This window comes from Sinocyclocheilus grahami, unplaced genomic scaffold (assembly GCF_001515645.1).
Source record: "Sinocyclocheilus grahami isolate Dianchi unplaced genomic scaffold, SAMN03320097.WGS_v1.1 scaffold8.1, whole genome shotgun sequence".
Lineage (NCBI taxonomy): Eukaryota > Metazoa > Chordata > Actinopteri > Cypriniformes > Cyprinidae > Sinocyclocheilus > Sinocyclocheilus grahami.
The window spans coordinates 187,869-203,046 of record NW_015505187.1 but is presented as its reverse complement, the minus strand read 5'-3'; the positions used below and the strand labels follow the sequence as shown (position 1 = coordinate 203,046).

Here is a 15,178-nt window from a genome sequence, read left to right as displayed (position 1 = left end):
TCACTTTTCTTCATACGCTGTGGCCCCGTTCAAAAGTAAAGGGTTACAGCCTCAAAGCCTTATTATTGAATAAAGGCATCCTGATTCATGTGCTTTATAATAATGTTATTAATAATGGTGCATTTTCTGAACACAGACTGATACTTCTCTAAAATTAAAATTTTTAGGATTCCATGACCATACCCCACCCCCAAATAGGATAAAAAGGCAGTTATATATTTTCATGTGTATTTTAAGTTCCATCAGTAGTGTGTCAAAAACGGCATGTTGTTTCTAAAGTTAAATAATTAGCTTTTATATTGTCTTTGCACTGAAGCCAAAGCAAATTATTTAAATATTATTTGGAAAATATTAAGTAATTCAACTAATCTTACTCGAATAGTTAATCTCGGCATAAACAAGCAGAGATCATTTTTTTTCATTCAAAATTATTTGTAACGAAACTATATGCAGGTTTTTATTTCTCAGTGTACAAACACTTTTTTTTTTTTTTTTTTCAGAATTTCCAACCAGTCTTGGAACCAGCAGAAAAACCAGCAGAAAAATTAAACTGTAATACAATCAAATTCAAGTGTGCTAAAAATGTAATTAACTTTGTCAGACCAAAATACTTTTTTATTTTTTTCTAAAGTCAATGTGAATTGCAGTTCAAAACCCATTTTATGCCTATGGTGTCATTAAATGTGAAACAGAACACTGAATAAGGGAAAAAGGGCAAGACTTTATCTATCAGTACTGATTTAGATTTAGATGATTTTGAAAAGGGTGCTAGAATATAACTAGACCAAATGCAAAATGATTCTCAATGAATCCTATTTGGCAACTGATTAACATTATCCAATAGCCTATGTGGACTAAGTTAAGTCAGCTGAAATAGTTGTACATTTCTACATTTTAATTAAAGATTACAAAGTTACATTTTTTTTCTCCAGAACAACATGCACCAATGAAGTATTCATAATAAATCCAGGAACATGCATTAAGAAAGTAAATAAGATACATTTTGATATTGGCTTGAACATCTAAATCCATCGCATGTCTCTACTTCAATTATGACTGATTCTTTCAAAGTTGGAGCATCTGGCGTGGAGAATAACTCCATCAGGGATGAAAGGGTAGGTGTTTTTACAGCCCAGCTAATGTTATTTGCATGAGGGACACATTAGTGGCCTTTGCCATGAATAGTAGGATAGAGTGAGATGAGAAGGGTCAGATGAGACATCAGAGACCACGAGATCGACAGGATTTGCGCCAGTGTCCGGGGATTACAGTGCATTGAGCACACACAGTATTCTGAGTGACGGGGATTTAACCGTGGCCAGATAAATCCCAGGGTTTTGTAATTGTCGAGTGCTGAGCGTTGTTCGCGCAGAGCGCGCCTGTCAAACAGATGTGGGGTCATCCTGCAGTGTCTGTTAGTCCTGCGGTTAGTCCTTTAAGAAGAGCAAGGGGACACTGCTCACCACAAACTACAGGCCTGTAAACTGCGCCTGACTGCCTGGGAGTTCGCCACAGTACACACAGACATGGGGAATGTTAGTTTTGTCTCGAACAGTATTTGATATCTCAAGAGAATTTGGTAAATAAAGCGTGAAAAGGAGAACAGTCTGTTTTATTTTTAAGCTGATGGACAGAGAGAGCAGATCCTCGCATGGATGGGGTATTTCTGCATGTTTCCTCAGCTTATGGATTATGATGTTTTCAAAGAAATCTCTTTGAAGCCAAAAACACGTCAAACCCGCTATTTTTCTGAGTTTTGACAAGAAATGCGATTCCGATGAGAACATCCTGAGCATTCATGTGATTTGAGAGATGTGTCCGAGGAGCCGAGCCAGACTCCAGCTCTGATAAAAGATCACAGGTCACATGAAATCAACTTGAGAAATGTTGAATAGTCTTATATGCAAGAAAGGATGGTGTGCAGACATCATGTCATGTTTGTTTTTGCAGATACCAGACACTTCAGTTTTTATTGATTTCAGTCTCAGCAACCCATAAAATACAATGGAAATATATAAAAGAATATTAAATTTGATGTGTATTAGGGGTGGTCGACATGAAATATCAAGTAGTGACAGCCCTGCCATGTAATTTTTTTTTTTTAATTGTAAAAATAAATAAATTCCCCTACGTTTACATTTAGATTACACTTAAGCAAATCTTAAAATGAATCTCCATTTTGCTTACTGTACTTTATAATGTTGTAATGCCTAATTTAACTTGTAGGATTTATATATGTATAATATATATTTTAGTGTTTTTTATTTATTTATTTATACAAAATAGTATAGAATTTTTATTATAAGCCATTTATTACTTATCAGCCCTAACATGAAAATAATTATTAGCTTCAGCCATATTTCTCAAGTCAAGAATCCTAGTCTATACTTCATCTTAAACCTATTCTAAACATAATTTGATAATGGTTGTACTATTAAAACTTTTGCAAAAAAAAAAGCTAAAAAAAAGTTAAAAGAACTGTTAAAAAAAAAATGTTTCCTTTATGTATGTGTATAAATTGTAACCTAAAATGTTGATGTTGAAAATAAAAAGTCAACTAAGAAATTAAAATGAGGAGAATAGCTTTTAGCATTACTTTAATTCTAAAAATACTCTTTCTGTCTCGCATACACAATGTCCACATACACAGCTCTTTTGAGAGTAGAAATACATATAAATTCTCTAGACAAGCATAATTGGTGTGTCTGAAATATTGCAAATAACAGTAATTATCAGATATTACTTGTTCCCAGGAAACAGCCGCCGTGTCATTTTCTGTTTTGATTGCCGTGGTCAGATGTCTGCAAAAAGTTTCTGCCACTCAATTTGCAGTGCAACATTAGAACATCTTTGTTTTGAGGATGTGTTTATGTTGGAGTTGAACTCTTTCACATTCTAATGGGATTTTCTTTTTCTTTCTTTCTTTCTTTCTTTCTTTCTTTCAAATGCATCAAAGAAAACAAACAGAAGTCAGTGGTCTTTTGAGTCTTAGTTTTGTTGATTTTCGACCCTCTAAAGTCCTCTAATATCCGGAAGTGTTTACAGTCTAATTACTGTCTGTGTTCAACTCCCCTCTAGAGCTCCCAGCTGTGGAGCAGCTCGAGATGAAAAACATACGCGGAGGAAAGAGAGAATGAGAGAATTAATGGAGAGAAAGGGGGGAGAGGATGGATGTGTGTTGACAGTTGGAATGTCTCTGGTTCCGCAGGTCATGCGGAGATTCTGTCCCCTGAAAATGATCCAGATGCTCTGGGCTTTGACTTGGGACCAAGAGGCGTCTCTTTCTCTCTCTCTCTCTCTCTCACACACACACAACCTGTGTGCCACAGCTTGCAGGGCTGAATACACACGAGGGAGGGGTGGCAGAGGGTCCTTGCGCACTGGGGATCCCCTTTTGCCAAAGACACAGGGGTAAGCAAAGGAACGCCCCCGCCGTGTCAGGATAACATTATTTCCATGTTGCTGACAACCTGTTTCAAATGGAAAGCAGTTCGAGACTGTTTCTGACAAGGGCAGAGATTCACCCTTGCCCTTGTCTTCATAATTAAAGTGTCTGAATCTTAATAATGCAGACAAAATCATACGTCCTCCAACTGAAACCAGCAAATCAAACCAGCAAAAAAAACAGGAAATTACAGAATTTAGTTACTCTTTTGTCTAATTTTTTTTGTCTATTCCTCTCAAATTTTCGAATAGGCCTATTTGAGACGCACAGTTGGGTCCAAAAATATAAAAAAAGCCTTTTTTTTTTTTTTTTTTTTGCATCTCTAAGTACAATGCGATATACTGTATGTATGCATGCATGATGCATATGACACCGGATTGTTTTGCATTTGTGTGGATGGACCGTCTTTTTTGTGTTCCTTCCATCTGCATTTCTCCCACTGCAAATCTGCATCGCTGACATTTGCGAGAGATTTGAAGTGCGTCGCAAAGGTTGTCAAGGGATTAATCTCATATCATGCTGTGGTGCAGAAAAACGGCCCCTTCCAAGAATTAAACACAATTTACCCATCAAGCCTCCTTATTCTCCACCGCAGACAAGCATAAATAATATCTCTGCGGTCCAGATTCGCTAATTTACCAGCTTAAGCATCTCCTAAATGTTATTAGGGAAGCCGAGGAGCTTCACAGACCTCCTTCCGGCAGTGATTTGTTATCCGTGTATGCTGTGCGTATGAGTGTGTGTGAGAGAGAGGAGCATACCTGACACCTTCTCCAAGCAGCCTGTAACCCCAGGGGCATGTACCCTGTGCTTGGCATCCACTCTCCTCTTCATCGTCCAACACATGATTGTCTCCGTCTCTGGCTGCTGAAATATCTGTATTCATTACATGCCTCTCGCATTAGTGTAATTTCATGTGCAGAGCTGAGTTCATTTGTTTAAAGTTTGTCTGACGCATTAAACTTGTACATTTTGTAGTGTTTGCACACAACTGTGTACACTAAGATTCATTGAGTGAGCTGCCTACAGAGGCAGCGTCTTAAGTCAGTATGGACATGTTCCTGAAGGCAGTTCCAAAAAGTTAACTTACATTTATGGATTTGGAGGATGCTTTTATAAACAGCTTACATTGCATTCATGGTATACATTTATACAATTCCTTTGCATTGCTAGTACAATGCTTTACTGTTTGAGGAATGTGTAACTCAATTAGCCTACGCTCAATTTTAAGATGCTATACACCAAATTCTAAAGCAGCAGAAGTAAACAATTCCAAAATAGTGGAAGAAGTGAGAGAAATGCTGGTTGTAAACTTAGATGTCATTTCTGAAATGTCTCAAAAGGGTCATTATTGACCGCCAATAATATTTTAACAAACCAATAGAAGCAATAATATTTTTATTCTCTTATTTTATTATTTTATTCTCAGAGTATCGAGTTGTTAGCTTAGCAACATGTTAACATCAAAATTTATGGAAATCAACAAATGTATTAAATTAACAAAATTAAAACACGCTAATATAGTTTGCTACATGTAAAAACTGACTATTTTAGCCTAATTTGTTTGTACTGTTTCATTAATTTTTTATTTTTTATTTTTTTCATTTTGATCATTAGAATACCAAACAGTTATCTTCGCAAGACACTAAAAGCAAACTTTACTGAAATCAATTGAGGGTCAAAGTAATTTTTCAAAATGTCAGTATAATTAATTAAAAAAATATTATTTTACCCAACATTTTACTATTTGTACTGTATGTAACTATTGAAAGCCATTGCAAGTCCAGATGATTTTGACACTGAAATAGTTCACTGTAAAAATGAACAATTTTATATTTACTGATATTTTTTGTACTGTTTCATGTTTTTTTTGTTGTTGTTTTTTTTGTTATTCTATTAGCTTAGCAACATGTTAACCTCTAATTCTAATAACTAATAGCTAATAATTGAGTCACGATCTGTTCAATTCCAAAAAGCATCATTAAAAATGTCCAGTGTAATTAAAAATAGATTATTGCTTATTAGAGTATCAAGCTGTTACTTAGCAACATGCTAACTTCAAACTCTAACTGCGAGTCGAGTCTCCAGTGCAGAGCGCTATTTATGTGTTGTGTGGAGTTTGCTATCTATGTAGAGCATTTCTTACAGTACTCAGTAACGATGAGCTTTCATTTAAAGGTAAAGGTTAATAGGTAAAGTAGGCAGGTTTTGGAGAAAATAAATTAGGTTTTTGGAACAGAGCCCTATTCTCCCTCTCAGACACATGTCCATCTTTGCATGTGTACACAGACTGTCTAGTAGATCTCACAGTGTATGTTTATCAGGGTGCAACAGAGTGCATCCCTTGAGCAAAAAAACTGTTATTATTCTGACAGTCCTGATTGGAGGCCATGCTGGCAGGCTGGCTTCTCTAGCAGGTTAGCAGTGGAGAGCTTAGCTTCACCTGCCAGCCTGTGTTAAAGAGGTGAAGACGTTTCCACTGACTGGCTTAGTGTCATACCCGCAGGGCCTGTGTGTGTGTGTGTGTGTGTGTGTGTGTGTTCACTGGAGCCCTGTGGGGGTTTCCCACACCGTCCATCCCTGTGTGAGAGAGGTGGAGCCGGGTTTCAAGCGCTGCCAGAGCACCTCACTGCACGGAGCGAGAGACGTGTGTAACAAATTTTTAAATTTCTTATCCAATCACAGTGCTTAAATGTGCAAGAATGGGTGGAGCATATCTTGAGTGACAGAAGACCACATGCTTCACTTGAGCCAATGGTCTCTCAGGAATCTGTTTTGATGATTTTATTAGTGGTGCTTGGTGAGATATTATTATCCTGCCAATAAGCCCAGCCAAATCTAAGTAAGCAGTCTCATAAAATGAGCATTACATTGAAGATTCAAACACAAACATGTAATGTTTTGTCATAAAAAGAAAAAAGGAAAGGGGATTTATAAGATGCACATTTACTGTTGGAGCCCACCTGTGTTCCAAATAAGTCCAGAAAGAACATTTTAGTGAACCGTTCTTAAAAGAACATCATAACATAAATCTAAAAATCTTTTTTTCATCTATAAAGAACCTTTTTATCAATGGAATGAATCCATGGATTTAAATATTATCCATGGACCAATGTAAAGAACCTTAATTTTTAAGATTGTATATTATTTAACTCTATTTCAATTTTTTCCACACATTGAAATTATATAAGTGGCTAAATTTTATGAATTAAAATTATGTGTTCTGAGCACAGTGAATTTGTTAAAGCTTTTTAATATGAGGTTTGCTGTGTTCTTAGTCTGTTTATTAGGAACAATATGGGTCAATAAGACAATCGTAATAAGCTCACTCAAAAAAAAACGTAATATTTCTGGACTATAATTACAGACAGAGCATTATGATAATCTTATTTTGGCTCAAGATAGCTCTTTAATATTGTACTTTAATGTGAATATCAACAGTTTTTATTAATTTTTGTTGTTGTACTGCATCAATATTTGTTACTGTCACTCAGGCAGTGCCCTATATGCTTGCTACAGATATAAAATCATCAGTCTTTTAAAATGCATAATATTGCTTTGAAATACCAAATAATAAATAAATAAATATAATTATTTTCATTTGTAAAATTCTACTGAATATTCAGCCAATATTGTTACAAGAATGTAGAAAAATCAAACAAGGTTTTGACGTGACAATTTATAGTTACTGTCACACGATAATTTCACACATTTTATCAGAAATGACTCACATTTCAAATCAGCTCCAAACAAAAAGTAAAATGACAAGCGTGCTTTTGCTGTGCTTTCAGTCATTTTTTTTTATTTCAAATGTAAGTTTATGTTGTATTTGGACTTATTAGGGTTACTTCCCACTAAATAGTGAGCACTTCGATTATTGGCTTTCAAGGCTTTGTTTTACTTTTCATTGCCTCTTATTTTGAAGGACATTCATCTCCAAAATCATTCTTCTTTTACAAACTTTTCTAGTTCTGGTCTGTTTAAATGTGTTCCATCTAGCCCATACAGCTCCTCTTATATGAGAGACTAAAACATTATGCATAAGCAAGCGTTCAAGGTCAGGCAACATGGTGGCTAGTCAACTTCAATCCACTCTCGGTTGAGATCACACATACCTGCGATCTTTTCGGATCTCTGTTTCAAGTCAACCACAGTGCTTACCGTCCTGCAGACCGATCACCCTGGTGAGGTCATCGACTGACTCCAGCTGTAAGGTTAAATTACACTTGTTAACATCTTTCATCTCGACTTCTGGACAAACTTCATTTTTGACAGGCAAATGATCGGTGAATTGCTTCGTATCAAACAGACAAGGTTTCCGCAGTATGAGATCATCCCGCACCATGTCTTTTCTTGATTCTGCTCAGTGTTGATGTGCCTGATGTTAATACAGTGAATTGGTACTCGAAATAGGATTCCGGGCAAAGGCTCAATACTTAGATAAAATGCGTTGTTTTTATATTTTTTTCCCCCTTTTGGGGCAAATCGCACGCAGGAGACAGGTGAAAAGTGGCTTTGACACAACAGAGTGGATCGTTGCATCTCGCGCCCACGCAGGCCTGGTTTTTCCCCTCGCCAAGTCACAGGGTGCCGGCGGGGTTCGAGGTGACAGCGCGGCATCAATATCACGCGCCGCCGACGCCTCCTTGCTCTCTCTGGCAATGTGCACCTCACCAACCTTTCTCTCTCTCTCTCTCTCTCTCGCTCTCTCTCTCTCTCACACACACATACAGACATACACACTCACTTTCACTCCTCTCACCTTCAGTGCTGAGCGCTCACCATCTGCAGCGCTGCTAACACTCAGCCACTGCCAAAGCACAGGCCCCCGCACGGCCTAGTCACACACACACACACACAACATACGTGCAGTTCACACGCACGAACTGTCATATCCTCACACACTTTAGCATAGAACACGAGGGCTTTTTCCCTACTAGTCTGAGACCACAGTCACTCAACTGACCGACTGATGGATACTGCACATCACATGGATGAAATCGCCAGTTTTGTTCAAATTGGCTGGCCTTGTGTTACTTCAAGGAGTAGAAGCACACTAGGGGTATTAGTCCACCTGAAACGAAATATTATAAAGGTTCAGGTTGATACAATGAATAGATTTGAGGAAGAATTGGCAAAGTTTGCAAGGTTAGTGGCATCCACGTTTTTTCAAAACTATCGACACATAACTAGCCTATAGCACAACTTATTTCTTCATTTATTAAACATAAGTCTTTATATAAGACTTTATTTTATTACGTTTGTATTTGTTATATTTGAAATAGGCCATATTCTAATAGCAGAAATTCTATGAAATATATAAAAAATATATACAATTCTGTTAAAATTTTTAAATGTTAAATATATTTATTTATATAACTTATTATATATTATATTTATTATATTATTTATGATTATTATTATTATTATATGTATTTATATAATTTCATGTAATTAAATTATATTTATCCTTAAATAGCAATATAAAATATATGTAATAATTATTAAATGTTTACCTGTATTTTTATTTTTATTCTGTTCAATTGCTAGCAAAGACAGTTTTGCCATTGCTTCAAAAATCTCATCAGTTTATTTTATTTTAATATATTTTATATTATTTTATAATGTTATTAATACTGTTATTAATAGTGTGTGCTTGTGTGTGTATTCAATATAAAGTATATATATAAGACTGCTGTACCATTATATGAATTCATTTTCCTCACTAGTCTATTTTATTTTATTTTATTATGTGTGTGTGTGGGGGGGGGTTCAACACTCTTAAAAATAAAGGTGCTTCACGATGCCATAGAAGAACCTTTTTGTCTAAATGGTTCCATAAAGAACCTTTAACATCTGAAGAACCTTTCTGTTTCACAAAAGGTTCTTTGGGGCGAAAGAAGGTTCTTCAGATTATAAAAAGGTAAGAAAGAGATGGTTCTTTAAAGAACCTTTGACTGAATGGTCAACCTTTGACCAAAAATGGTTATTCTATGGCATCGCTGTTAAGAACCTTTTGAAGCACCTTTATTTTTAAGAGTGAATATAAAGTATAAGACTGCTGTGCCATTATTTGAACTCATTTTCCTCACTAGTCTATTTTAGTTTATTTTATTATGTATGTATGCATGTGTCTGTTAGACCTTTTCAAATTTAAAATGGCATGTAAAAACAAATCAAACTGTGGTTGGTTGCTTTATATGTCAATCAGATGATCTTTTTGCTGTCTGAGTGAGCGGTTCTTGACCTTAGACTTAATGCTAGTAGTCAAATGTCTGGCTATGCAAACTAATTCCCTACAAACTCTAGCAGAGCACATACCAGAGAAGAAGATTCTTTCGGTGGAGAGAGCGAAAGCGCATGTATGACCAAAGCGGAATGTTTTAGCTCTTACAACAGAAAAAAGCCCCACAGGTTTATTTAATTATCTCTCAGTAATTGAGGTCCCAGGTGATCGTTCCCGAGAGGAGAGCATGAGGGCTTGATGATATTACACACTGAATTACGCTCTGAGTGTGATATTACTGTGAGAAATTTCACGTCTTCCAGGCTAAACGTCTTGTTGTGGAGTGTCTTAATTCATTTACCGTTGTTTGCTGCCTCGGTGCCCCTGAGCAGAGGTGAATTAATGGTGGTCATTTCTCGCCCTTCCTCATTCCATTAAACGGACACGGGCGCTCGCAGGCACCCGCCGAAGAAGAAAAAACTCCTTCTCGCACAGGCCTCGAAGAGAGGAGCCCATGAAATGTGTAGTGGAGTTTAATGACTTATAATGAGATTCATAAAACATGGCTGAAATTGCTTGAAAAAAGCGGCGGGAGAAAAAACGGTAACAAAACACGTTGACAGCAAGCAGGCTTGACATTTGGCCTTGTGTAATTAGGAATGTGCCAGCCTCCTTTCCCTCTAAATCTGGGCTCTAAATCATTATTCTCCACGGTGTTGACTTTGTCATGTTTCTGCGCTTAAGCTTTACCATTTCTGTAAATATTGCAGCCAAAATTACATTACAGTTTTTTTCTACCCCTTAATTGCTTGCCCTCCAAACACAATCTGCTTTGGCAGTACATAAGATGGTATAGGAGTTAACGGAGGCTGGAAGCTGGCACGCAAGCTGCACGCGCTCAGAAGAGGCCCGCTAAGAAGAGGAGATGAAGAGTTGAGAAGCTGGAGACAGCTGATCACACACACAAGCTGTAGAGCAGCAGGCAGATGCCATCGGAACACGGCTGTCTGTCAGCAAAACTGGCAGTACAGAGCAGCCGAGAGAGAGGGAAAAAAGCTGAAACGTCGAGGGAAAGATGGAGTGAGGGTGACAGGAAGACTAGGGCCGAGCGGAGAGATAAAAATACCAATGTACAGGAAAACCAGGGAAGATGTGTCAACAGAGGGAAGTGACAGGGCACAGAGTCACTTTGGAGTGTGTGACATGAAGGGAAAATAGCTCAAGAATTACCACTTTATTCCGTAATTGATTTGACAGTGGCCTCAACGTATTTTAGACACTGCATATAAAAAAGTTAATTGTAAAGAAAGTATAACATTCGCAAAAAGAAGTTTGTTATGTTTCAGTTTATAAAACAATAGATATAACAATAGATGTTATCCGCAAGATTATTTTAGCATTGGGAGACAAACTTGCAAAAATCTGCCATTAAGTGAATAGAGTAAAGCTCTAGCATCATTTCTTTGCAGATTCCACTTGTTCTTTTTCTTCTTTTATTTGTAATGTTTTAATTCAATGACATGTCATGCATGTTAATTGTCCAAATCTCCAAACTAAGGTCAGTGCTGTCAAAACAATTAACATAGCGATTGAAACTGACTCTTAATTTCCCTAAACAGTTCAGTTTCACTGTATAATGAAGTACATTCTTTTCAAATAACACATTTCTTTTGATGTGGGTCAGATTCAGGTGTATTTTGTTTTTTGAGAGCACTGGCGTTAATTTAGAAGTGCGTAAAAAGCACCTGAGAAAATCTGTATGAGAGAAACAAGTAGAAGACTGCAAAAATAGCTTATGCCTCATTTAAAATGCTGATACAAAACAGAAAAGAGAGCAATTTTAACTGTAGGGCCCCCGTAGACATTGAAAAGGACAATATTCAGATCAGAGGAAATCATTAGTCTCTCAGTGCCCAATTCTTTCAAAATTGAATCTTTGTTTAGACTGCATTCTTGAACAGTTGTAAGTGGGGGGAAATAGAGCAATTTATAGAGTAGGCTAATAGAAAAAGAATCTGAATTGATTATTATTAGTTAGTTTGTTTGACTATTTATTTATTTATTTATTCATTCATTCTTATCAAAATCAAAAGATTTTATACCGTGTGGTCCAAATATCTGAGAAAATCTGGATTCATTTATTCATTCATTGAGGTCTCTTTATTATTATTATTATTATTTTAAATGTATTTTTACTTTTTTAAACCCCTGTTTTCACCAAAACTGCTTTCCTACGTGGATAATGTCTTTCCATTAATGTCATGAAACTGCTCTCACCGTTTCTCAACTGCTCTTTAGTTCCCTCATTATATTCATCTTCCCTTCGGCTTCATTTGATGCGCGCTCTGAAAGCACACTTTCCCCAACTTTCTTTCTCTAAGAGGCTGTTGAAAGGGATGTCATCAGGGGTGGAGAATCTCTGTGATTGTTTTTGCGAGGGGTGGACGTGGAGTTCTTCCGCATCGGTTTTTGGGAAGGGTTCTTCTCAGTGTCCCGCTAAGCCGCTAGCTCTTGGACTCTAATCCCTTCAGCCAGTGGGGAGCGATGACACTCCGTAAATACCAATAACAAATAATGAAGCATTGCTTTATCTGTGTGATGGGAGCCGAGTTAATCTGTGGACCACTCTTGACATTCAATTAAAAGTGAAGAATATGTCCCTCTCCGAGTTTCGGAGGAGTTCGAGGGTGGACCACGCTCTCAGACATGCTTGCTAAATACATGGAGATGAGAAGTTCGGTGACATGTTGAGACCTCGAGAGCCTTTGGCTGCCTTGTTTAGCTTAGTGCCTCGGACTTGATACGAACAAACAGAGAGGAGTCGAGATAGGAACCTTAAATTGAGACTGGTTGAAGCAAAAACAGGACAGCTAAAAACTGAATGCAATAAATATGAATGTGTCAGGGGAACGCTGTAATGGAGTATGAAATAAACGTTTAGTCAAGTCAGAACATAAATTACATAAGGGAATATTTCTCAATTAGTTTCTACATAGGCATTAGGCAATAGTGTTGTCACAATAGAGTCCGCCATGAAACAACCTCTTATAAGCACAAATGCAGACTATAGAGAATTATGAAAAAAATTATGAAAAATCAGAAATGTAACATTTAAAAATAATTTTTAGCCAACAAATTTTGTAATTAATAAATGGTAGAAATTACAATAACATTCCAAATGCATGTGAGAACTGAGGAAAAAAATTAAAGTGAAATACATCATGAAGATTAAACGAGGATTCAATTCTCTACCAGTGGGCCCGGGGCCGACTAGGGGGCTTCAGACAAACTTCCAATAAGGCCTCAAGATGACTATAAATGGTTTGAGAAGGGGAAAAAAACATTAACATGTGTTAAGACAACTGGAAATCAAGTTATTTCTTATTTAATTCCTCAACGAGGAACTTTGAACCACCTGGATTCTATGAGGAAGCCTAATTTTAAAAGTGTGATTTCAAGACTTGGTAAAGTCATGTAAATTATTACAATCTTGGCATTTTTTATATATTTTATTAATATACATTTTTCTAGTTATTCCAATCTCTAAAATATTTTACTATGCATCCAGTAAATCATAAAAAAATGTAAAAGTCATGGGGGATTCAAATTTTGTTGTGGACAGTGAGGGGGCTTGGAGTCAGAAAGGTTAAGAAGCACTGGCTTTTTGGAAACCAAAGAGTCATGTGTCCCATTTTGAAATTGCAGGATGAGGTCAGAGGGGACTGTGCCATACTGCATGATCCTCTGGACGGAATACTGCAAGGATGGGATTCTATCACACAACAGGCCCAGGTAAGCACTTAGACCCACAAATGAATCTCTGCCCACACCTGTGCCTTTTACTTTATGTGTATATTCATGACAAGCAGATATACCTTTTTGTATGGAGTGAAACACTGCTGCGTTAACTTAACTAAGGACTGAACTACCGAGTGTGTTGGTTAGAAATCCAGATCCTTAACCATTAGTCCACCACCAGCGCTATGGTGAAGGTGTTCGTTTTAATAAAATCAATCATTAATAATTTATTAGTATAAGCACATTATATTTTTGATATTATTCAGTGGGTTTCAAAAGTCTGAGGCCACATTGACAATATGAGATTTAAAATCTAATTTTAACCTAGAAATACACAGTTTTAGGATTGTAATGTAAAACAAATAATCAAACGAGCAAGAAATATTTCACATTATGAAAAAATTCTAGGTTACTAATGAAATTCTACTCAGACGGTCAGATGTTCTTCTTTAGATCATTTCAAATCATGCTGGAGAACATTATCATCAGGTTTCACACAAACTTGTAGAGTTCATGCAGCTCAAATACCGCTGTCATTAAAGAAAAATAGGGGGACAATATTTTCAATTCAAATTCTCTTAGAATGCTAATGATATAGAAAGTGCAATTTATAATGGAAAAACATTGCGTTATCTTAAACAATAAAAATAGTTTTTTTCCACTAATATTATACTTCTGAGCATGTGCTTTATTGGCTTTGTGAAGGCTTGAGATAACTTGCCCGGAACAGCATGCTGACATCAGTGTAGACAGCTTAACGTTCATAAAGTGGGTCACATGATCCCAAGTAACTGATTATTTCTCTTGAATCCATTGATCTGGAAGAGATGGGGTAGCAGATCGTGTGTGAGAGTCTGTCTGTGGCCCTGACCCGCGTGTGTCGTGTGGGCAGGGGGGTAAACACTGTGGTGCGGTCCATCAGCACGGGGCCAACCTTCTGCAGTCCATTTCCCTCCACTCACAGAGGAAACACACTGGGCTTTGTTTATGCTTCAGGGGCCTCCACTGTTCAGAAATGTGAGAACGGCAGAGAAGAGGAGGGAGACAGAACTTATTTTCTACTTTCCATAACGATTTAGAGGTTTTTACGAATTAAAAAAAGAAGACACCTCAGTCCCAGCAGATGGTTGTTGGGAGCCGCGTGTTCTTAACAATCTGTAATTCCCCCCCATTTAAAGATGTTCTGTGGTCACCCACTCTGCCCTCAGGACTGTATCTGCCCTCACATTATTAAAGTCTGCATAGAGAACAGTCTGGCATTGCTGGCCCGATAGAAATGTTTTGACACCGGCACCGTGCCGCCCTCTCACCAGACGCAATCACGCTGGTTTACCTTCCAAAACACAACGCCATCTATTTTTTTATTTTTTTATTTATCCTGCAAAATGGATTTTTTTTGTCTCTCGCTCTTAAACCCTCCATTCTTCTCCCCCAAAGAGGTGCCTCTGTTCGCTGCAGATAAATAGGAATTCCAAACTCCAACGCTTCATTTGTCATGGTATGAAATCCAAGAGTGGAATCTAGAAATAGCTCCAGCAATGTTAATGTGCAGTGCCTGAGGCCTGATAACATGTAGGAGGTTTTTAGTGATATTTGCCTCTTGCATATTTTGTTCCGGGATTTTTTTCTTTTCTTTTTTTAAGAAAGAGAAGGGAAAAAAACAAGATCTGCACTTTTTTTGCTGCAAATATTGCGAAATGATATTCCTT

At 37.1% G+C, this 15,178-nt stretch overlaps 1 long non-coding RNA gene across 1 annotated transcript in view; it reads left to right on the top strand.

Annotated features, from left to right (window-relative positions):
• Positions 1-15,178, top strand: part of LOC107590097 (uncharacterized) — a 37,375-nt gene that overhangs the window by 9,756 nt on the left and 12,441 nt on the right. Inside the window, exon 2 of the long non-coding RNA XR_001609743.1 lies at positions 13,377-13,463. This is a non-coding gene — a long non-coding RNA (uncharacterized lncRNA). The remainder of the gene's footprint in view (positions 1-13,376; positions 13,464-15,178) is intronic.